The sequence below is a fragment of the Coffea arabica genome, chromosome 11e, assembly GCF_036785885.1.
Source record: "Coffea arabica cultivar ET-39 chromosome 11e, Coffea Arabica ET-39 HiFi, whole genome shotgun sequence".
In the NCBI taxonomy this organism is placed as follows: Eukaryota; Viridiplantae; Streptophyta; class Magnoliopsida; order Gentianales; family Rubiaceae; genus Coffea; species Coffea arabica.
Window position 1 is genome coordinate 40,595,437 of NC_092331.1, and position 22,250 is coordinate 40,617,686.

At 39.3% G+C, this 22,250-nt stretch overlaps 18 non-coding genes across 18 annotated transcripts; 12 read left to right on the forward strand and 6 right to left on the reverse strand.

The window, feature by feature from the left end:
• The first annotated feature begins 973 nt into the window (after positions 1 to 973).
• LOC140028522 (5S ribosomal RNA) lies at positions 974 to 1,092 on the forward strand. The gene has a single exon (XR_011832425.1). It is a non-coding gene; the product is annotated as a 5S ribosomal RNA (ribosomal RNA).
• Positions 1,093 to 2,217: 1,125 nt separating this feature from the next.
• LOC140030875 (5S ribosomal RNA) lies at positions 2,218 to 2,336 on the forward strand. Its single transcript, XR_011834794.1, has one exon. It is a non-coding gene; the product is annotated as a 5S ribosomal RNA (ribosomal RNA).
• Positions 2,337 to 3,460: 1,124 nt separating this feature from the next.
• LOC140028523 (5S ribosomal RNA) lies at positions 3,461 to 3,579 on the forward strand. Its single transcript, XR_011832426.1, has one exon. It is a non-coding gene; the product is annotated as a 5S ribosomal RNA (ribosomal RNA).
• Positions 3,580 to 4,704: 1,125 nt separating this feature from the next.
• Positions 4,705 to 4,823, forward strand: LOC140028524 (5S ribosomal RNA). The gene has a single exon (XR_011832427.1). It is a non-coding gene; the product is annotated as a 5S ribosomal RNA (ribosomal RNA).
• A 1,125-nt stretch (positions 4,824 to 5,948) lies between these two features.
• LOC140028525 (5S ribosomal RNA) lies at positions 5,949 to 6,067 on the forward strand. Its single transcript, XR_011832428.1, has one exon. It is a non-coding gene; the product is annotated as a 5S ribosomal RNA (ribosomal RNA).
• Positions 6,068 to 7,189: 1,122 nt separating this feature from the next.
• Positions 7,190 to 7,308, forward strand: LOC140028526 (5S ribosomal RNA). Its single transcript, XR_011832429.1, has one exon. It is a non-coding gene; the product is annotated as a 5S ribosomal RNA (ribosomal RNA).
• A 1,135-nt stretch (positions 7,309 to 8,443) lies between these two features.
• Positions 8,444 to 8,562, forward strand: LOC140031170 (5S ribosomal RNA). The gene has a single exon (XR_011835091.1). It is a non-coding gene; the product is annotated as a 5S ribosomal RNA (ribosomal RNA).
• Positions 8,563 to 9,697: 1,135 nt separating this feature from the next.
• Positions 9,698 to 9,816, forward strand: LOC140028527 (5S ribosomal RNA). Its single transcript, XR_011832430.1, has one exon. It is a non-coding gene; the product is annotated as a 5S ribosomal RNA (ribosomal RNA).
• A 1,122-nt stretch (positions 9,817 to 10,938) lies between these two features.
• LOC140028529 (5S ribosomal RNA) lies at positions 10,939 to 11,057 on the forward strand. Its single transcript, XR_011832432.1, has one exon. It is a non-coding gene; the product is annotated as a 5S ribosomal RNA (ribosomal RNA).
• Positions 11,058 to 12,192: 1,135 nt separating this feature from the next.
• Positions 12,193 to 12,311, forward strand: LOC140031171 (5S ribosomal RNA). Its single transcript, XR_011835092.1, has one exon. It is a non-coding gene; the product is annotated as a 5S ribosomal RNA (ribosomal RNA).
• A 1,135-nt stretch (positions 12,312 to 13,446) lies between these two features.
• Positions 13,447 to 13,565, forward strand: LOC140028530 (5S ribosomal RNA). The gene has a single exon (XR_011832433.1). It is a non-coding gene; the product is annotated as a 5S ribosomal RNA (ribosomal RNA).
• A 1,135-nt stretch (positions 13,566 to 14,700) lies between these two features.
• On the forward strand, positions 14,701 to 14,819 carry LOC140031172 (5S ribosomal RNA). Its single transcript, XR_011835093.1, has one exon. It is a non-coding gene; the product is annotated as a 5S ribosomal RNA (ribosomal RNA).
• Positions 14,820 to 15,612: 793 nt separating this feature from the next.
• Positions 15,613 to 15,731, reverse strand: LOC140028531 (5S ribosomal RNA). Its single transcript, XR_011832434.1, has one exon. It is a non-coding gene; the product is annotated as a 5S ribosomal RNA (ribosomal RNA).
• Positions 15,732 to 16,853: 1,122 nt separating this feature from the next.
• On the reverse strand, positions 16,854 to 16,972 carry LOC140028532 (5S ribosomal RNA). Its single transcript, XR_011832435.1, has one exon. It is a non-coding gene; the product is annotated as a 5S ribosomal RNA (ribosomal RNA).
• A 1,122-nt stretch (positions 16,973 to 18,094) lies between these two features.
• Positions 18,095 to 18,213, reverse strand: LOC140028533 (5S ribosomal RNA). The gene has a single exon (XR_011832436.1). It is a non-coding gene; the product is annotated as a 5S ribosomal RNA (ribosomal RNA).
• Positions 18,214 to 19,335: 1,122 nt separating this feature from the next.
• On the reverse strand, positions 19,336 to 19,454 carry LOC140028534 (5S ribosomal RNA). Its single transcript, XR_011832437.1, has one exon. It is a non-coding gene; the product is annotated as a 5S ribosomal RNA (ribosomal RNA).
• A 1,121-nt stretch (positions 19,455 to 20,575) lies between these two features.
• LOC140028535 (5S ribosomal RNA) lies at positions 20,576 to 20,694 on the reverse strand. The gene has a single exon (XR_011832438.1). It is a non-coding gene; the product is annotated as a 5S ribosomal RNA (ribosomal RNA).
• A 1,122-nt stretch (positions 20,695 to 21,816) lies between these two features.
• LOC140028536 (5S ribosomal RNA) lies at positions 21,817 to 21,935 on the reverse strand. The gene has a single exon (XR_011832439.1). It is a non-coding gene; the product is annotated as a 5S ribosomal RNA (ribosomal RNA).
• Positions 21,936 to 22,250: the final 315 nt, after the last annotated feature.

Consider the following 22,250-nt stretch of genomic DNA (forward strand, 5'->3'; position numbering starts at 1 on the left):
TCAAAGCCCGGATCGTCGCTCAAATTTGTCGGCGCAAATGTATCACCGCAACTAGGGGTGACAATTTTCGACACGACCTGAAAACACGACACGAACCTAACACGAAATTAATGGGTTTGGGTTGAGGTTTCGGGAATTCGGGTCAGAATCGGGTTGGACCCGATGAACCCGAAAAGAAAACCGGTCGATTTCGGGTCAACCCGTGGTGACCTGATATGACCCGTTTACGAATTAAAAATAATTTAATAAACATAAAAATAATTTTATCTAACTAAACTAAGTTATTCTTTTTTTCAAAGGCATTAATTACTTAATCCTAAACGAATTTATTTAATTTGTGTGAAGTTGAAATTATTATACTTGGACAAATAATATATTATATTATTTTTCACTTTTGTATTGTTTTAATTTATTTTATATTTTGCTTGGGATAAAACACTTTTACGGTGTTTAATTTATTTTAGATTTGATTTGGAATCATTTATTTAAATTTTTATTACTTGATTATGTAATTAGTTTTGTGAGAAATTGATTTTATTAGAAATTACAGTGATAAATTAATAAATTAAAATTAAGTTTCGGGTCATTTCGGGTCGACCCGCCGCCCCGTAAACCTGAAATTTTCGGGTTCGGGTCAGCATACCTGACCCGTCACGGGTTGGCGGGTCGGGGTTCGGGTCAACAGATTTTCTGGCGGGTCTGTTGACCCGAACCCGACCCGCCAACCTGATTTGGACCCGAATTGCCACCCCTAACTGCAAGCGTGAAGGATTGATTTCATGATAATTTAGAGTTGCGGGATGAGGGAAAAAAACAGGGTGCAAATCAATAACAAAAAAAAATATAAAGTAAATAAATAAAAGGATAAGAGGAAAATGCTTGAATTGACGCTTAAAATGAATTTCGGTCTAGAAAAGCCACACTGCTTCGCAGGACGGGGTAGTTTAAAAGAATAAAGCGAAAGGAACATGGCGGGTGCGATCATACCAGCACTAATGCACCGGATCCCATCAGAACTCCGAAGTTAAGCGTGCTTGGGCGAGAGTAGTACTAGGATGGGTGACCCCCTGGGAAGTCCTCGTGTTGCACCCCTCTCTTTTTTGTTTCGAAATCCAAATTTCCTATTCGTTCTTTATCCTGTAGTAATTTAGCTCCGTCGGAACGATTGCTTAATATTTTGCTTCTTGTCGAAGCGTGAAGGAGGATCTGAAGGCGCGAGACAAATCAGGAACGGTACGGCTCGATCAAAGCCCGGATCGTCGCTCAAATTTGTCGGCGCAAATGTATCACCGCAACTAGGGGTGGCAATTTTCGACACGACCTGAAAACACGACACGAACCTAACACGAAATTAATGGGTTTGGGTTGAGGTTTCGGGAATTCGGGTCAGAATCGGGTTGGACCCGATGAACCCGAAAAGAAAACCGGTCGATTTCGGGTCAACCCGTGGTGACCTGATATGACCCGTTTACGAATTAAAAATAATTTAATAAACATAAAAATAATTTTATCTAACTAAACTAAGTTATTCTTTTTTTCAAAGGCATTAATTACTTAATCCTAAACGAATTTATTTAATTTGTGTGAAGTTGAAATTATTATACTTGGACAAATAATATATTATATTATTTTTCACTTTTGTATTGTTTTAATTTATTTTATATTTTGCTTGGGATAAAACACTTTTACGGTGTTTAATTTATTTTAGATTTGATTTGGAATCATTTATTTAAATTTTTATTACTTGATTATGTAATTAGTTTTGTGAGAAATTGATTTTATTAGAAATTACAGTGATAAATTAATAAATTAAAATTAAGTTTCGGGTCATTTCGGGTCGACCCGCCGCCCCGTAAACCTGAAATTTTCGGGTTCGGGTCAGCATACCTGACCCGTCACGGGTTGGCGGGTCGGGGTTCGGGTCAACAGATTTTCTGGCGGGTCTGTTGACCCGAACCCGACCCGCCAACCTGATTTGGACCCGAATTGCCACCCCTAACTGCAAGCGTGAAGGATTGATTTCATGATAATTTAGAGTTGCGGGATGAGGGAAAAAAACAGGGTGCAAATCAATAACAAAAAAAAATATAAAGTAAATAAATAAAAGGATAAGAGGAAAATGCTTGAATTGACGCTTAAAATGAATTTCGGTCTAGAAAAGCCACACTGCTTCGCAGGACGGGGTAGTTTAAAAGAATAAAGCGAAAGGAACATGGCGGGTGCGATCATACCAGCATTAATGCACTGGATCCCATCAGAACTCCGAAGTTAAGCGTGCTTGGGCGAGAGTAGTACTAGGATGGGTGACCCCCTGGGAAGTCCTCGTGTTGCACCCCTTTCTTTTTTGTTTCGAAATCCAAATTTCCTATTCGTTCTTTATCCTGTAGTAATTTAGCTCCGTCGGAACGATTGCTTAATATTTTGCTTCTTGTCGAAGCGTGAAGGAGGATCTGAAGGCGCGAGACAAATCAGGAACGGTACGGCTCGATCAAAGCCCGGATCGTCGCTCAAATTTGTCGGCGCAAATGTATCACCGCAACTAGGGGTGGCAATTTTCGACACGACCTGAAAACACGACACGAACCTAACACGAAATTAATGGGTTTGGGTTGAGGTTTCGGGAATTCGGGTTGGACCCGATGAACCCGAAAAGAAAACCGGTCGATTTCGGGTCAACCCGTGGTGACCTGATATGACCCGATATGACCCGTTTACGAATTAAAAATAATTTAATAAACATAAAAATAATTTTATCTAACTAAACTAAGTTATTCTTTTTTTCAAAGGCATTAATTACTTAATCCTAAACGAATTTATTTAATTTGTGTGAAGTTGAAATTATTATACTTGGACAAATAATATATTATATTATTTTTCACTTTTGTATTGTTTTAATTTATTTTATATTTTGCTTGGGATAAAACACTTTTACGGTGTTTAATTTATTTTAGATTTGATTTGGAATCATTTATTTAAATTTTTATTACTTGATTATGTAATTAGTTTTGTGAGAAATTGATTTTATTAGAAATTACAGTGATAAATTAATAAATTAAAATTAAGTTTCGGGTCATTTCGGGTCGACCCGCCGCCCCGTAAACCTGAAATTTTCGGGTTCGGGTCAGCATACCTGACCCGTCACGGGTTGGCGGGTCGGGGTTCGGGTCAACAGATTTTCTGGCGGGTCTGTTGACCCGAACCCGACCCGCCAACCTGATTTGGACCCGAATTGCCACCCCTAACTGCAAGCGTGAAGGATTGATTTCATGATAATTTAGAGTTGCGGGATGAGGGAAAAAAACAGGGTGCAAATCAATAACAAAAAAAAATATAAAGTAAATAAATAAAAGGATAAGAGGAAAATGCTTGAATTGACGCTTAAAATGAATTTCGGTCTAGAAAAGCCACACTGCTTCGCAGGACGGGGTAGTTTAAAAGAATAAAGCGAAAGGAACATGGCGGGTGCGATCATACCAGCACTAATGCACCGGATCCCATCAGAACTCCGAAGTTAAGCGTGCTTGGGCGAGAGTAGTACTAGGATGGGTGACCCCCTGGGAAGTCCTCGTGTTGCACCCCTCTCTTTTTTGTTTCGAAATCCAAATTTCCTATTCGTTCTTTATCCTGTAGTAATTTAGCTCCGTCGGAACGATTGCTTAATAGTTTGCTTCTTGTCGAAGCGTGAAGGAGGATCTGAAGGCGCGAGACAAATCAGGAACGGTACGGCTCGATCAAAGCCCGGATCGTCGCTCAAATTTGTCGGCGCAAATGTATCACCGCAACTAGGGGTGGCAATTTTCGACACGACCTGAAAATACGACACGAACCTAACACGAAATTAATGGGTTTGGGTTGAGGTTTCGGGAATTCGGGTCAGAATCGGGTTGGACCCGATGAACCCGAAAAGAAAACCGGTCGATTTCGGGTCAACCCGTGGTGACCTGATATGACCCGTTTACGAATTAAAAATAATTTAATAAACATAAAAATAATTTTATCTAACTAAACTAAGTTATTCTTTTTTTCAAAGGCATTAATTACTTAATCCTAAACGAATTTATTTAATTTGTGTGAAGTTGAAATTATTATACTTGGACAAATAATATATTATATTATTTTTCACTTTTGTATTGTTTTAATTTATTTTATATTTTGCTTGGGATAAAACACTTTTACGGTGTTTAATTTATTTTAGATTTGATTTGAAATCATTTATTTAAATTTTTATTACTTGATTATGTAATTATTTTTGTGAGAAATTGATTTTATTAGAAATTACAGTGATAAATTAATAAATTAAAATTAAGTTTCGGGTCATTTCGGGTCGACCCGCCGCCCCGTAAACCTGAAATTTTCGGGTTCGGGTCAGCATACCTGACCCGTCACGGGTTGGCGGGTCGGGGTTCGGGTCAACAGATTTTCTGGCGGGTCTGTTGACCCGAACCCGACCCGCCAACCTGATTTGGACCCGAATTGCCACCCCTAACTGCAAGCGTGAAGGATTGATTTCATGATAATTTAGAGTTGCGGGATGAGGGAAAAAAACAGGGTGCAAATCAATAACAAAAAAAAATATAAAGTAAATAAATAAAAGGATAAGAGGAAAATGCTTGAATTGACGCTTAAAATGAATTTCGGTCTAGAAAAGCCACACTGCTTCGCAGGACGGGGTAGTTTAAAAGAATAAAGCGAAAGGAACATGGCGGGTGCGATCATACCAGCACTAATGCACCGGATCCCATCAGAACTCCGAAGTTAAGCGTGCTTGGGCGAGAGTAGTACTAGGATGGGTGACCCCCTGGGAAGTCCTCGTGTTGCACCCCTCTCTTTTTTGTTTCGAAATCCAAATTTCCTATTCGTTCTTTATCCTGTAGTAATTTAGCTCCGTCGGAACGATTGCTTAATATTTTGCTTCTTGTCGAAGCGTGAAGGAGGATCTGAAGGCGCGAGACAAATCAGGAACGGTACGGCTCGATCAAAGCCCGGATCGTCGCTCAAATTTGTCGGCGCAAATGTATCACCGCAACTAGGGGTGGCAATTTTCGACACGACCTGAAAACACGACACGAACCTAACACGAAATTAATGGGTTTGGGTTGAGGTTTCGGGAATTCGGGTCAGAATCGGGTTGGACCCGATGAACCCGAAAAGAAAACCGGTCGATTTCGGGTCAACCCGTGGTGACCTGATATGACCCGTTTACGAATTAAAAATAATTTAATAAACATAAAAATAATTTTATCTAACTAAACTAAGTTATTCTTTTTTTCAAAGGCATTAATTACTTAATCCTAAACGAATTTATTTAATTTGTGTGAAGTTGAAATTATTATACTTGGACAAATAATATATTATATTATTTTTCACTTTTGTATTGTTTTAATTTATTTTATATTTTGCTTGGGATAAAACACTTTTACGGTGTTTAATTTATTTTAGATTTGATTTGGAATCATTTATTTAAATTTTTATTACTTGATTATGTAATTAGTTTTGTGAGAAATTGATTTTATCAGAAATTACAGTGATAAATTAATAAATTAAAATTAAGTTTCGGGTCATTTCGGGTCGACCCGCCGCCCCGTAAACCTGAAATTTTCGGGTTCGGGTCAGCATACCTGACCCGTCACGGGTTGGCGGGTCGGGGTTCGGGTCAACAGATTTTCTGGCGGGTCTGTTGACCCGAACCCGACCCGCCAACCTGATTTGGACCCGAATTGCCACCCCTAACTGCAAGCGTGAAGGATTGATTTCATGATAATTTAGAGTTGCGGGATGAGGGAAAAAAACAGGGTGCAAATCAATAACAAAAAAAAATATAAAGTAAATAAATAAAAGGATAAGAGGAAAATGCTTGAATTGACGCTTAAAATGAATTTCGGTCTAGAAAAGCCACACTGCTTCGCAGGACGGGGTAGTTTAAAAGAATAAAGCGAAAGGAACATGGCGGGTGCGATCATACCAGCACTAATGCACCGGATCCCATCAGAACTCCGAAGTTAAGCGTGCTTGGGCGAGAGTAGTACTAGGATGGGTGACCCCCTGGGAAGTCCTCGTGTTGCACCCCTCTCTTTTTTGTTTCGAAATCCAAATTTCCTATTCGTTCTTTATCCTGTAGTAATTTAGCTCCGTCGGAACGATTGCTTAATATTTTGCTTCTTGTCGAAGCGTGAAGGAGGATCTGAAGGCGCGAGACAAATCAGGAACGGTACGGCTCGATCAAAACCCGGATCGTCGCTCAAATTTGTCGGCGCAAATGTATCACCGCAACTAGGGGTGGCAATTTTCGACACGACACGAACCTAACACGAAATTAATGGGTTTGGGTTGAGGTTTCGGGAATTCGGGTCAGAATCGGGTTGGACCCGATGAACCCGAAAAGAAAACCGGTCGATTTCGGGTCAACCCGTGGTGACCTGATATGACCCGATATGACCCGTTTACGAATTAAAAATAATTTAATAAACATAAAAATAATTTTATCTAACTAAACTAAGTTATTCTTTTTTTCAAAGGCATTAATTACTTAATCCTAAACGAATTTATTTAATTTGTGTGAAGTTGAAATTATTATACTTGGACAAATAATATATTATATTATTTTTCACTTTTGTATTGTTTTAATTTATTTTATATTTTGCTTGGGATAAAACACTTTTACGGTGTTTAATTTATTTTAGATTTGATTTGGAATCATTTATTTAAATTTTTATTACTTGATTATGTAATTAGTTTTGTGAGAAATTGATTTTATTAGAAATTACAGTGATAAATTAATAAATTAAAATTAAGTTTCGGGTCATTTCGGGTCGACCCGCCGCCCCGTAAACCTGAAATTTTCGGGTTCGGGTCAGCATACCTGACCCGTCACGGGTTGGCGGGTCGGGGTTCGGGTCAACAGATTTTCTGGCGGGTCTGTTGACCCGAACCCGACCCGCCAACCTGATTTGGACCCGAATTGCCACCCCTAACTGCAAGCGTGAAGGATTGATTTCATGATAATTTAGAGTTGCGGGATGAGGGAAAAAAACAGGGTGCAAATCAATAACAAAAAAAAATATAAAGTAAATAAATAAAAGGATAAGAGGAAAATGCTTGAATTGACGCTTAAAATGAATTTCGGTCTAGAAAAGCCACACTGCTTCGCAGGACGGGGTAGTTTAAAAGAATAAAGCGAAAGGAACATGGCGGGTGCGATCATACCAGCACTAATGCACCGGATCCCATCAGAACTCCGAAGTTAAGCGTGCTTGGGCGAGAGTAGTACTAGGATGGGTGACCCCCTGGGAAGTCCTCGTGTTGCACCCCTCTCCTTTTTGTTTCGAAATCCAAATTTCCTATTCGTTCTTTATCCTGTAGTAATTTAGCTCCGTCGGAACGATTGCTTAATATTTTGCTTCTTGTCGAAGCGTGAAGGAGGATCTGAAGGCGCGAGACAAATCAGGAACGGTACGGCTCGATCAAAGCCCGGATCGTCGCTCAAATTTGTCGGCGCAAATGTATCACCGCAACTAGGGGTGGCAATTTTCGACACGACCTGAAAACACGACACGAACCTAACACGAAATTAATGGGTTTGGGTTGAGGTTTCGGGAATTCGGGTCAGAATCGGGTTGGACCCGATGAACCCGAAAAGAAAACCGGTCGATTTCGGGTCAACCCGTGGTGACCTGATATGACCCGATATGACCCGTTTACGAATTAAAAATAATTTAATAAACATAAAAATAATTTTATCTAACTAAACTAAGTTATTCTTTTTTTCAAAGGCATTAATTACTTAATCCTAAACGAATTTATTTAATTTGTGTGAAGTTGAAATTATTATACTTGGACAAATAATATATTATATTATTTTTCACTTTTGTATTGTTTTAATTTATTTTATATTTTGCTTGGGATAAAACACTTTTACGGTGTTTAATTTATTTTAGATTTGATTTGGAATCATTTATTTAAATTTTTATTACTTCATTATGTAATTAGTTTTGTGAGAAATTGATTTTATTAGAAATTACAGTGATAAATTAATAAATTAAAATTAAGTTTCGGGTCATTTCGGGTCGACCCGCCGCCCCGTAAACCAGAAATTTTCGGGTTCGGGTCAGCATACCTGACCCGTCACGGGTTGGCGGGTCGGTGTTCGGGTCAACAGATTTTCTGACGGGTCTGTTGACCCGAACCCGACCCGCCAACCTGATTTGGACCCGAATTGCCACCCCTAACTGCAAGCGTGAAGGATTGATTTCATGATAATTTAGAGTTGCGGGATGAGGGAAAAAAACAGGGTGCAAATCAATAACAAAAAAAAATATAAAGTAAATAAATAAAAGGATAAGAGGAAAATGCTTGAATTGACGCTTAAAATGAATTTCGGTCTAGAAAAGCCACACTGCTTCGCAGGACGGGGTAGTTTAAAAGAATAAAGCGAAAGGAACATGGCGGGTGCGATCATACCAGCACTAATGCACCGGATCCAATCAGAACTCCGAAGTTAAGCGTGCTTGGGCGAGAGTAGTACTAGGATGGGTGACCCCCTGGGAAGTCCTCGTGTTGCACCCCTTTCTTTTTTGTTTCGAAATCCAAATTTCCTATTCGTTCTTTATCCTGTAGTAATTTAGCTCCGTCGGAACGATTGCTTAATATTTTGCTTCTTGTCGAAGCGTGAAGGAGGATCTGAAGGCGCGAGACAAATCAGGAACGGTACGGCTCGATCAAAGCCCGGATCGTCGCTCAAATTTGTCGGCGCAAATGTATCACCGCAACTAGGGGTGGCAATTTTCGACACGACCTGAAAACACGACACGAACCTAACACGAAATTAATGGGTTTGGGTTGAGGTTTCGGGAATTCGGGTCAGAATCGGGTTGGACCCGATGAACCCGAAAAGAAAACCGGTCGATTTCGGGTCAACCCGTGGTGACCTGATATGACCCGATATGACCCGTTTACGAATTAAAAATAATTTAATAAACATAAAAATAATTTTATCTAACTAAACTAAGTTATTCTTTTTTTCAAAGGCATTAATTACTTAATCCTAAACGAATTTATTTAATTTGTGTGAAGTTGAAATTATTATACTTGGACAAATAATATATTATATTATTTTTCACTTTTGTATTGTTTTAATTTATTTTATATTTTGCTTGGGATAAAACACTTTTACGGTGTTTAATTTATTTTAGATTTGATTTGGAATCATTTATTTAAATTTTTATTACTTGATTATGTAATTAGTTTTGTGAGAAATTGATTTTATTAGAAATTACAGTGATAAATTAATAAATTAAAATTAAGTTTCGGGTCATTTCGGGTCGACCCGCCGCCCCGTAAACCTGAAATTTTCGGGTTCGGGTCAGCATACCTGACCCGTCACGGGTTGGCGGGTCGGGGTTCGGGTCAACAGATTTTCTGGCGGGTCTGTTGACCCGAACCCGACCCGCCAACCTGATTTGGACCCGAATTGCCACCCCTAACTGCAAGCGTGAAGGATTGATTTCATGATAATTTAGAGTTGCGGGATGAGGGAAAAAAACAGGGTGCAAATCAATAACAAAAAAAAATATAAAGTAAATAAATAAAAGGATAAGAGGAAAATGCTTGAATTGACGCTTAAAATGAATTTCGGTCTAGAAAAGCCACACTGCTTCGCAGGACGGGGTAGTTTAAAAGAATAAAGCGAAAGGAACATGGCGGGTGCGATCATACCAGCACTAATGCACCGGATCCCATCAGAACTCCGAAGTTAAGCGTGCTTGGGCGAGAGTAGTACTAGGATGGGTGACCCCCTGGGAAGTCCTCGTGTTGCACCCCTCTCTTTTTTGTTTCGAAATCCAAATTTCCTATTCGTTCTTTATCCTGTAGTAATTTAGCTCCGTCGGAACGATTGCTTAATATTTTGCTTCTTGTCGAAGCGTGAAGGAGGATCTGAAGGCGCGAGACAAATCAGGAACGGTACGGCTCGATCAAAACCCGGATCGTCGCTCAAATTTGTCGGCGCAAATGTATCACCGCAACTAGGGGTGGCAATTTTCGACACGACACGAACCTAACACGAAATTAATGGGTTTGGGTTGAGGTTTCGGGAATTCGGGTCAGAATCGGGTTGGACCCGATGAACCCGAAAAGAAAACCGGTCGATTTCGGGTCAACCCGTGGTGACCTGATATGACCCGATATGACCCGTTTACGAATTAAAAATAATTTAATAAACATAAAAATAATTTTATCTAACTAAACTAAGTTATTCTTTTTTTCAAAGGCATTAATTACTTAATCCTAAACGAATTTATTTAATTTGTGTGAAGTTGAAATTATTATACTTGGACAAATAATATATTATATTATTTTTCACTTTTGTATTGTTTTAATTTATTTTATATTTTGCTTGGGATAAAACACTTTTACGGTGTTTAATTTATTTTAGATTTGATTTGGAATCATTTATTTAAATTTTTATTACTTGATTATGTAATTAGTTTTGTGAGAAATTGATTTTATTAGAAATTACAGTGATAAATTAATAAATTAAAATTAAGTTTCGGGTCATTTCGGGTCGACCCGCCGCCCCGTAAACCTGAAATTTTCGGGTTCGGGTCAGCATACCTGACCCGTCACGGGTTGGCGGGTCGGGGTTCGGGTCAACAGATTTTCTGGCGGGTCTGTTGACCCGAACCCGACCCGCCAACCTGATTTGGACCCGAATTGCCACCCCTAACTGCAAGCGTGAAGGATTGATTTCATGATAATTTAGAGTTGCGGGATGAGGGAAAAAAACAGGGTGCAAATCAATAACAAAAAAAAATATAAAGTAAATAAATAAAAGGATAAGAGGAAAATGCTTGAATTGACGCTTAAAATGAATTTCGGTCTAGAAAAGCCACACTGCTTCGCAGGACGGGGTAGTTTAAAAGAATAAAGCGAAAGGAACATGGCGGGTGCGATCATACCAGCACTAATGCACCGGATCCCATCAGAACTCCGAAGTTAAGCGTGCTTGGGCGAGAGTAGTACTAGGATGGGTGACCCCCTGGGAAGTCCTCGTGTTGCACCCCTCTCTTTTTTGTTTCGAAATCCAAATTTCCTATTCGTTCTTTATCCTGTAGTAATTTAGCTCCGTCGGAACGATTGCTTAATATTTTGCTTCTTGTCGAAGCGTGAAGGAGGATCTGAAGGCGCGAGACAAATCAGGAACGGTACGGCTCGATCAAAGCCCGGATCGTCGCTCAAATTTGTCGGCGCAAATGTATCACCGCAACTAGGGGTGGCAATTTTCGACACGACCTGAAAACACGACACGAACCTAACACGAAATTAATGGGTTTGGGTTGAGGTTTCGGGAATTCGGGTCAGAATCGGGTTGGACCCGATGAACCCGAAAAGAAAACCGGTCGATTTCGGGTCAACCCGTGGTGACCTGATATGACCCGATATGACCCGTTTACGAATTAAAAATAATTTAATAAACATAAAAATAATTTTATCTAACTAAACTAAGTTATTCTTTTTTTCAAAGGCATTAATTACTTAATCCTAAACGAATTTATTTAATTTGTGTGAAGTTGAAATTATTATACTTGGACAAATAATATATTATATTATTTTTCACTTTTGTATTGTTTTAATTTATTTTATATTTTGCTTGGGATAAAACACTTTTACGGTGTTTAATTTATTTTAGATTTGATTTGGAATCATTTATTTAAATTTTTATTACTTGATTATGTAATTAGTTTTGTGAGAAATTGATTTTATTAGAAATTACAGTGATAAATTAATAAATTAAAATTAAGTTTCGGGTCATTTCGGGTCGACCCGCCGCCCCGTAAACCAGAAATTTTCGGGTTCGGGTCAGCATACCTGACCCGTCACGGGTTGGCGGGTCGGTGTTCGGGTCAACAGATTTTCTGACGGGTCTGTTGACCCGAACCCGACCCGCCAACCTGATTTGGACCCGAATTGCCACCCCTAACTGCAAGCGTGAAGGATTGATTTCATGATAATTTAGAGTTGCGGGATGAGGGAAAAAAACAGGGTGCAAATCAATAACAAAAAAAAATATAAAGTAAATAAATAAAAGGATAAGAGGAAAATGCTTGAATTGACGCTTAAAATGAATTTCGGTCTAGAAAAGCCACACTGCTTCGCAGGACGGGGTAGTTTAAAAGAATAAAGCGAAAGGAACATGGCGGGTGCGATCATACCAGCACTAATGCACCGGATCCAATCAGAACTCCGAAGTTAAGCGTGCTTGGGCGAGAGTAGTACTAGGATGGGTGACCCCCTGGGAAGTCCTCGTGTTGCACCCCTTTCTTTTTTGTTTCGAAATCCAAATTTCCTATTCGTTCTTTATCCTGTAGTAATTTAGCTCCGTCGGAACGATTGCTTAATATTTTGCTTCTTGTCGAAGCGTGAAGGAGGATCTGAAGGCGCGAGACAAATCAGGAACGGTACGGCTCGATCAAAGCCCGGATCGTCGCTCAAATTTGTCGGCGCAAATGTATCACCGCAACTAGGGGTGGCAATTTTCGACACGACCTGAAAACACGACACGAACCTAACACGAAATTAATGGGTTTGGGTTGAGGTTTCGGGAATTCGGGTCAGAATCGGGTTGGACCCGATGAACCCGAAAAGAAAACCGGTCGATTTCGGGTCAACCCGTGGTGACCTGATATGACCCGATATGACCCGTTTACGAATTAAAAATAATTTAATAAACATAAAAATAATTTTATCTAACTAAACTAAGTTATTCTTTTTTTCAAAGGCATTAATTACTTAATCCTAAACGAATTTATTTAATTTGTGTGAAGTTGAAATTATTATACTTGGACAAATAATATATTATATTATTTTTCACTTTTGTATTGTTTTAATTTATTTTATATTTTGCTTGGGATAAAACACTTTTACGGTGTTTAATTTATTTTAGATTTGATTTGGAATCATTTATTTAAATTTTTATTACTTGATTATGTAATTAGTTTTGTGAGAAATTGATTTTATTAGAAATTACAGTGATAAATTAATAAATTAAAATTAAGTTTCGGGTCATTTCGGGTCGACCCGCCGCCCCGTAAACCTGAAATTTTCGGGTTCGGGTCAGCATACCTGACCCGTCACGGGTTGGCGGGTCGGGGTTCGGGTCAACAGATTTTCTGGCGGGTCTGTTGACCCGAACCCGACCCGCCAACCTGATTTGGACCCGAATTGCCACCCCTAACTGCAAGCGTGAAGGATTGATTTCATGATAATTTAGAGTTGCGGGATGAGGGAAAAAAACAGGGTGCAAATCAATAACAAAAAAAAATATAAAGTAAATAAATAAAAGGATAAGAGGAAAATGCTTGAATTGACGCTTAAAATGAATTTCGGTCTAGAAAAGCCACACTGCTTCGCAGGACGGGGTAGTTTAAAAGAATAAAGCGAAAGGAACATGGCGGGTGCGATCATACCAGCACTAATGCACCGGATCCCATCAGAACTCCGAAGTTAAGCGTGCTTGGGCGAGAGTAGTACTAGGATGGGTGACCCCCTGGGAAGTCCTCGTGTTGCACCCCTCTCTTTTTTGTTTCGAAATCCAAATTTCCTATTCGTTCTTTATCCTGTAGTAATTTAGCTCCGTCGGAACGATTGCTTAATATTTTGCTTCTTGTCGAAGCGTGAAGGAGGATCTGAAGGCGCGAGACAAATCAGGAACGGTACGGCTCGATCAAAGCCCGGATCGTCGCTCAAATTTGTCGGCGCAAATGTATCACCGCAACTAGGGGTGGCAATTTTCGACACGACCTGAAAACACGACACGAACCTAACACGAAATTAATGGGTTTGGGTTGAGGTTTCGGGAATTCGGGTCAGAATCGGGTTGGACCCGATGAACCCGAAAAGAAAACCGGTCGATTTCGGGTCAACCCGTGGTGACCTGATATGACCCGATATGACCCGTTTACGAATTAAAAATAATTTAATAAACATAAAAATAATTTTATCTAACTAAACTAAGTTATTCTTTTTTTCAAAGGCATTAATTACTTAATCCTAAACGAATTTATTTAATTTGTGTGAAGTTGAAATTATTATACTTGGACAAATAATATATTATATTATTTTTCACTTTTGTATTGTTTTAATTTATTTTATATTTTGCTTGGGATAAAACACTTTTACGGTGTTTAATTTATTTTAGATTTGATTTGGAATCATTTATTTAAATTTTTATTACTTGATTATGTAATTAGTTTTGTGAGAAATTGATTTTATTAGAAATTACAGTGATAAATTAATAAATTAAAATTAAGTTTCGGGTCATTTCGGGTCGACCCGCCGCCCCGTAAACCAGAAATTTTCGGGTTCGGGTCAGCATACCTGACCCGTCACGGGTTGGCGGGTCGGTGTTCGGGTCAACAGATTTTCTGACGGGTCTGTTGACCCGAACCCGACCCGCCAACCTGATTTGGACCCGAATTGCCACCCCTAACTGCAAGCGTGAAGGATTGATTTCATGATAATTTAGAGTTGCGGGATGAGGGAAAAAAACAGGGTGCAAATCAATAACAAAAAAAAATATAAAGTAAATAAATAAAAGGATAAGAGGAAAATGCTTGAATTGACGCTTAAAATGAATTTCGGTCTAGAAAAGCCACACTGCTTCGCAGGACGGGGTAGTTTAAAAGAATAAAGCGAAAGGAACATGGCGGGTGCGATCATACCAGCACTAATGCACCGGATCCAATCAGAACTCCGAAGTTAAGCGTGCTTGGGCGAGAGTAGTACTAGGATGGGTGACCCCCTGGGAAGTCCTCGTGTTGCACCCCTTTCTTTTTTGTTTCGAAATCCAAATTTCCTATTCGTTCTTTATCCTGTAGTAATTTAGCTCCGTCGGAACGATTGCTTAATATTTTGCTTCTTGTCGAAGCGTGAAGGAGATCAATTTCTCACAAAACTAATTACATAATCAAGTAATAAAAATTTAAATAAATGATTCCAAATCAAATCTAAAATAAATTAAACACCGTAAAAGTGTTTTATCCCAAGCAAAATATAAAATAAATTAAAACAATACAAAAGTGAAAAATAATATAATATATTATTTGTCCAAGTATAATAATTTCAACTTCACACAAATTAAATAAATTCGTTTAGGATTAAGTAATTAATGCCTTTGAAAAAAAGAATAACTTAGTTTAGTTAGATAAAATTATTTTTATGTTTATTAAATTATTTTTAATTCGTAAACGGGTCATATCGGGTCATATCAGGTCACCACGGGTTGACCCGAAATCGACCGGTTTTCTTTTCGGGTTCATCGGGTCCAACCCGATTCTGACCCGAATTCCCGAAACCTCAACCCAAACCCATTAATTTCGTGTTAGGTTCGTGTCGTGTCGAAAATTGCCACCCCTAGTTGCGGTGATACATTTGCGCCGACAAATTTGAGCGACGATCCGGGCTTTGATCGAGCCGTACCGTTCCTGATTTGTCTCGCGCCTTCAGATCCTCCTTCACGCTTCGACAAGAAGCAAAATATTAAGCAATCGTTCCGACGGAGCTAAATTACTACAGGATAAAGAACGAATAGGAAATTTGGATTTCGAAACAAAAAAGAGAGGGGTGCAACACGAGGACTTCCCAGGGGGTCACCCATCCTAGTACTACTCTCGCCCAAGCACGCTTAACTTCGGAGTTCTGATGGGATCCGGTGCATTAGTGCTGGTATGATCGCACCCGCCATGTTCCTTTCGCGTTATTCTTTTAAACTACCCCGTCCTGCGAAGCAGTGTGGCTTTTCTAGACCGAAATTCATTTTAAGCGTCAATTCAAGCATTTTCCTCTTATCCTTTTATTTATTTACTTTATATTTTTTTTTGTTATTGATTTGCACCCTGTTTTTTTCCCTCATCCCGCAACTCTAAATTATCATGAAATCAATCCTTCACGCTTGCAGTTAGGGGTGGCAATTCGGGTCCAAATCAGGTTGGCGGGTCGGGTTCGGGTCAACAGACCCGCCAGAAAATCTGTTGACCCGAACCCCGACCCGCCAACCCGTGACGGGTCAGGTATGCTGACCCGGACCCGAAAATTTCAGGTTTACGGGGCGGCGGGTCGACCCGAAATGACCCGAAACTTAATTTTAATTTATTAATTTATCACTGTAATTTCTAATAAAATCAATTTCTCACAAAACTAATTACATAATCAAGTAATAAAAATTTAAATAAATGATTCCAAATCAAATCTAAAATAAATTAAACACCGTAAAAGTGTTTTATCCCAAGCAAAATATAAAATAAATTAAAACAATACAAAAGTGAAAAATAATATAATATATTATTTGTCCAAGTATAATAATTTCAACTTCACACAAATTAAATAAATTCGTTTAGGATTAAGTAATTAATGCCTTTGAAAAAAAGAATAACTTAGTTTAGTTAGATAAAATTATTTTTATGTTTATTAAATTATTTTTAATTCGTAAACGGGTCATATCGGGTCATATCAGGTCACCACGGGTTGACCCGAAATCGACCGGTTTTCTTTTCGGGTTCATCGGGTCCAACCCGATTCTGACCCGAATTCCCGAAACCTCAACCCAAACCCATTAATTTCGTGTTAGGTTCGTGTCGTGTCGAAAATTGCCACCCCTAGTTGCGGTGATACATTTGCGCCGACAAATTTGAGCGACGATCCGGGCTTTGATCGAGCCGTACCGTTCCTGATTTGTCTCGCGCCTTCAGATCCTCCTTCACGCTTCGACAAGAAGCAAAATATTAAGCAATCGTTCCGACGGAGCTAAATTACTACAGGATAAAGAACGAATAGGAAATTTGGATTTCGAAACAAAAAAGAGAGGGGTGCAACACGAGGACTTCCCAGGGGGTCACCCATCCTAGTACTACTCTCGCCCAAGCACGCTTAACTTCGGAGTTCTGATGGGATCCGGTGCATTAGTGCTGGTATGATCGCACCCGCCATGTTCCTTTCGCGTTATTCTTTTAAACTACCCCGTCCTGCGAAGCAGTGTGGCTTTTCTAGACCGAAATTCATTTTAAGCGTCAATTCAAGCATTTTCCTCTTATCCTTTTATTTATTTACTTTATATATTTTTTTGTTATTGATTTGCACCCTGTTTTTTTCCCTCATCCCGCAACTCTAAATTATCATGAAATCAATCCTTCACGCTTGCAGTTAGGGGTGGCAATTCGGGTCCAAATCAGGTTGGCGGGTCGGGTTCGGGTCAACAGACCCGCCAGAAAATCTGTTGACCCGAACCCCGACCCGCCAACCCGTGACGGGTCAGGTATGCTGACCCGGACCCGAAAATTTCAGGTTTACGGGGCGGCGGGTCGACCCGAAATGACCCGAAACTTAATTTTAATTTATTAATTTATCACTGTAATTTCTAATAAAATCAATTTCTCACAAAACTAATTACATAATCAAGTAATAAAAATTTAAATAAATGATTCCAAATCAAATCTAAAATAAATTAAACACCGTAAAAGTGTTTTATCCCAAGCAAAATATAAAATAAATTAAAACAATACAAAAGTGAAAAATAATATAATATATTATTTGTCCAAGTATAATAATTTCAACTTCACACAAATTAAATAAATTCGTTTAGGATTAAGTAATTAATGCCTTTGAAAAAAAGAATAACTTAGTTTAGTTAGATAAAATTATTTTTATGTTTATTAAATTATTTTTAATTCGTAAACGGGTCATATCGGGTCATATCAGGTCACCACGGGTTGACCCGAAATCGACCGGTTTTCTTTTCGGGTTCATCGGGTCCAACCCGATTCTGACCCGAATTCCCGAAACCTCAACCCAAACCCATTAATTTCGTGTTAGGTTCGTGTCGTGTCGAAAATTGCCACCCCTAGTTGCGGTGATACATTTGCGCCGACAAATTTGAGCGACGATCCGGGCTTTGATCGAGCCGTACCGTTCCTGATTTGTCTCGCGCCTTCAGATCCTCCTTCACGCTTCGACAAGAAGCAAAATATTAAGCAATCGTTCCGACGGAGCTAAATTACTACAGGATAAAGAACGAATAGGAAATTTGGATTTCGAAACAAAAAAGAGAGGGGTGCAACACGAGGACTTCCCAGGGGGTCACCCATCCTAGTACTACTCTCGCCCAAGCACGCTTAACTTCGGAGTTCTGATGGGATCCGGTGCATTAGTGCTGGTATGATCGCACCCGCCATGTTCCTTTCGCGTTATTCTTTTAAACTACCCCGTCCTGCGAAGCAGTGTGGCTTTTCTAGACCGAAATTCATTTTAAGCGTCAATTCAAGCATTTTCCTCTTATCCTTTTATTTATTTACTTTATATATTTTTTTGTTATTGATTTGCACCCTGTTTTTTTCCCTCATCCCGCAACTCTAAATTATCATGAAATCAATCCTTCACGCTTGCAGTTAGGGGTGGCAATTCGGGTCCAAATCAGGTTGGCGGGTCGGGTTCGGGTCAACAGACCCGCCAGAAAATCTGTTGACCCGAACCCCGACCCGCCAACCCGTGACGGGTCAGGTATGCTGACCCGGACCCGAAAATTTCAGGTTTACGGGGCGGCGGGTCGACCCGAAATGACCCGAAACTTAATTTTAATTTATTAATTTATCACTGTAATTTCTAATAAAATCAATTTCTCACAAAACTAATTACATAATCAAGTAATAAAAATTTAAATAAATGATTCCAAATCAAATCTAAAATAAATTAAACACCGTAAAAGTGTTTTATCCCAAGCAAAATATAAAATAAATTAAAACAATACAAAAGTGAAAAATAATATAATATATTATTTGTCCAAGTATAATAATTTCAACTTCACACAAATTAAATAAATTCGTTTAGGATTAAGTAATTAATGCCTTTGAAAAAAAGAATAACTTAGTTTAGTTAGATAAAATTATTTTTATGTTTATTAAATTATTTTTAATTCGTAAACGGGTCATATCGGGTCATATCAGGTCACCACGGGTTGACCCGAAATCGACCGGTTTTCTTTTCGGGTTCATCGGGTCCAACCCGATTCTGACCCGAATTCCCGAAACCTCAACCCAAACCCATTAATTTCGTGTTAGGTTCGTGTCGTGTCGAAAATTGCCACCCCTAGTTGCGGTGATACATTTGCGCCGACAAATTTGAGCGACGATCCGGGCTTTGATCGAGCCGTACCGTTCCTGATTTGTCTCGCGCCTTCAGATCCTCCTTCACGCTTCGACAAGAAGCAAAATATTAAGCAATCGTTCCGACGGAGCTAAATTACTACAGGATAAAGAACGAATAGGAAATTTGGATTTCGAAACAAAAAAGAGAGGGGTGCAACACGAGGACTTCCCAGGGGGTCACCCATCCTAGTACTACTCTCGCCCAAGCACGCTTAACTTCGGAGTTCTGATGGGATCCGGTGCATTAGTGCTGGTATGATCGCACCCGCCATGTTCCTTTCGCGTTATTCTTTTAAACTACCCCGTCCTGCGAAGCAGTGTGGCTTTTCTAGACCGAAATTCATTTTAAGCGTCAATTCAAGCATTTTCCTCTTATCCTTTTATTTATTTACTTTATATATTTTTTTGTTATTGATTTGCACCCTGTTTTTTTCCCTCATCCCGCAACTCTAAATTATCATGAAATCAATCCTTCACGCTTGCAGTTAGGGGTGGCAATTCGGGTCCAAATCAGGTTGGCGGGTCGGGTTCGGGTCAACAGACCCGCCAGAAAATCTGTTGACCCGAACCCCGACCCGCCAACCCGTGACGGGTCAGGTATGCTGACCCGACCCGAAAATTTCAGGTTTACGGGGCGGCGGGTCGACCCGAAATGACCCGAAACTTAATTTTAATTTATTAATTTATCACTGTAATTTCTAATAAAATCAATTTCTCACAAAACTAATTACATAATCAAGTAATAAAAATTTAAATAAATGATTCCAAATCAAATCTAAAATAAATTAAACACCGTAAAAGTGTTTTATCCCAAGCAAAATATAAAATAAATTAAAACAATACAAAAGTGAAAAATAATATAATATATTATTTGTCCAAGTATAATAATTTCAACTTCACACAAATTAAATAAATTCGTTTAGGATTAAGTAATTAATGCCTTTGAAAAAAAGAATAACTTAGTTTAGTTAGATAAAATTATTTTTATGTTTATTAAATTATTTTTAATTCGTAAACGGGTCATATCGGGTCATATCAGGTCACCACGGGTTGACCCGAAATCGACCGGTTTTCTTTTCGGGTTCATCGGGTCCAACCCGATTCTGACCCGAATTCCCGAAACCTCAACCCAAACCCATTAATTTCGTGTTAGGTTCGTGTCGTGTCGAAAATTGCCACCCCTAGTTGCGGTGATACATTTGCGCCGACAAATTTGAGCGACGATCCGGGCTTTGATCGAGCCGTACCGTTCCTGATTTGTCTCGCGCCTTCAGATCCTCCTTCACGCTTCGACAAGAAGCAAAATATTAAGCAATCGTTCCGACGGAGCTAAATTACTACAGGATAAAGAACGAATAGGAAATTTGGATTTCGAAACAAAAAAGAGAGGGGTGCAACACGAGGACTTCCCAGGGGGTCACCCATCCTAGTACTACTCTCGCCCAAGCACGCTTAACTTCGGAGTTCTGATGGGATCCGGTGCATTAGTGCTGGTATGATCGCACCCGCCATGTTCCTTTCGCGTTATTCTTTTAAACTACCCCGTCCTGCGAAGCAGTGTGGCTTTTCTAGACCGAAATTCATTTTAAGCGTCAATTCAAGCATTTTCCTCTTATCCTTTTATTTATTTACTTTATATATTTTTTTGTTATTGATTTGCACCCTGTTTTTTTCCCTCATCCCGCAACTCTAAATTATCATGAAATCAATCCTTCACGCTTGCAGTTAGGGGTGGCAATTCGGGTCCAAATCAGGTTGGCGGGTCGGGTTCGGGTCAACAGACCCGCCAGAAAATCTGTTGACCCGAACCCCGACCCGCCAACCCGTGACGGGTCAGGTATGCTGACCCGGACCCGAAAATTTCAGGTTTACGGGGCGGCGGGTCGACCCGAAATGACCCGAAACTTAATTTTAATTTATTAATTTATCACTGTAATTTCTAATAAAATCAATTTCTCACAAAACTAATTACATAATCAAGTAATAAAAATTTAAATAAATGATTCCAAATCAAATCTAAAATAAATTAAACACCGTAAAAGTGTTTTATCCCAAGCAAAATATAAAATAAATTAAAACAATACAAAAGTGAAAAATAATATAATATATTATTTGTCCAAGTATAATAATTTCAACTTCACACAAATTAAATAAATTCGTTTAGGATTAAGTAATTAATGCCTTTGAAAAAAAGAATAACTTAGTTTAGTTAGATAAAATTATTTTTATGTTTATTAAATTATTTTTAATTCGTAAACGGGTCATATCGGGTCATATCAGGTCACCACGGGTTGACCCGAAATCGACCGGTTTTCTTTTCGGGTTCATCGGGTCCAACCCGATTCTGACCCGAATTCCCGAAACCTCAACCCAAACCCATTAATTTCGTGTTAGGTTCGTGTCGTGTCGAAAATTGCCACCCCTAGTTGCGGTGATACATTTGCGCCGACAAATTTGAGCGACGATCCGGGCTTTGATCGAGCCGTACCGTTCCTGATTTGTCTCGCGCCTTCAGATCCTCCTTCACGCTTCGACAAGAAGCAAAATATTAAGCAATCGTTCCGACGGAGCTAAATTACTACAGGATAAAGAACGAATAGGAAATTTGGATTTCGAAACAAAAAAGAGAGGGGTGCAACACGAGGACTTCCCAGGGGGTCACCCATCCTAGTACTACTCTCGCCCAAGCACGCTTAACTTCGGAGTTCTGATGGGATCCGGTGCATTAGTGCTGGTATGATCGCACCCGCCATGTTCCTTTCGCGTTATTCTTTTAAACTACCCCGTCCTGCGAAGCAGTGTGGCTTTTCTAGACCGAAATTCATTTTAAGCGTCAATTCAAGCATTTTCCTCTTATCCTTTTATTTATTTACTTTATATATTTTTTTGTTATTGATTTGCACCCTGTTTTTTTCCCTCATCCCGCAACTCTAAATTATCATGAAATCAATCCTTCACGCTTGCAGTTAGGGGTGGCAATTCGGGTCCAAATCAGGTTGGCGGGTCGGGTTCGGGTCAACAGACCCGCCAGAAAATCTGTTGACCCGAACCCCGACCCGCCAA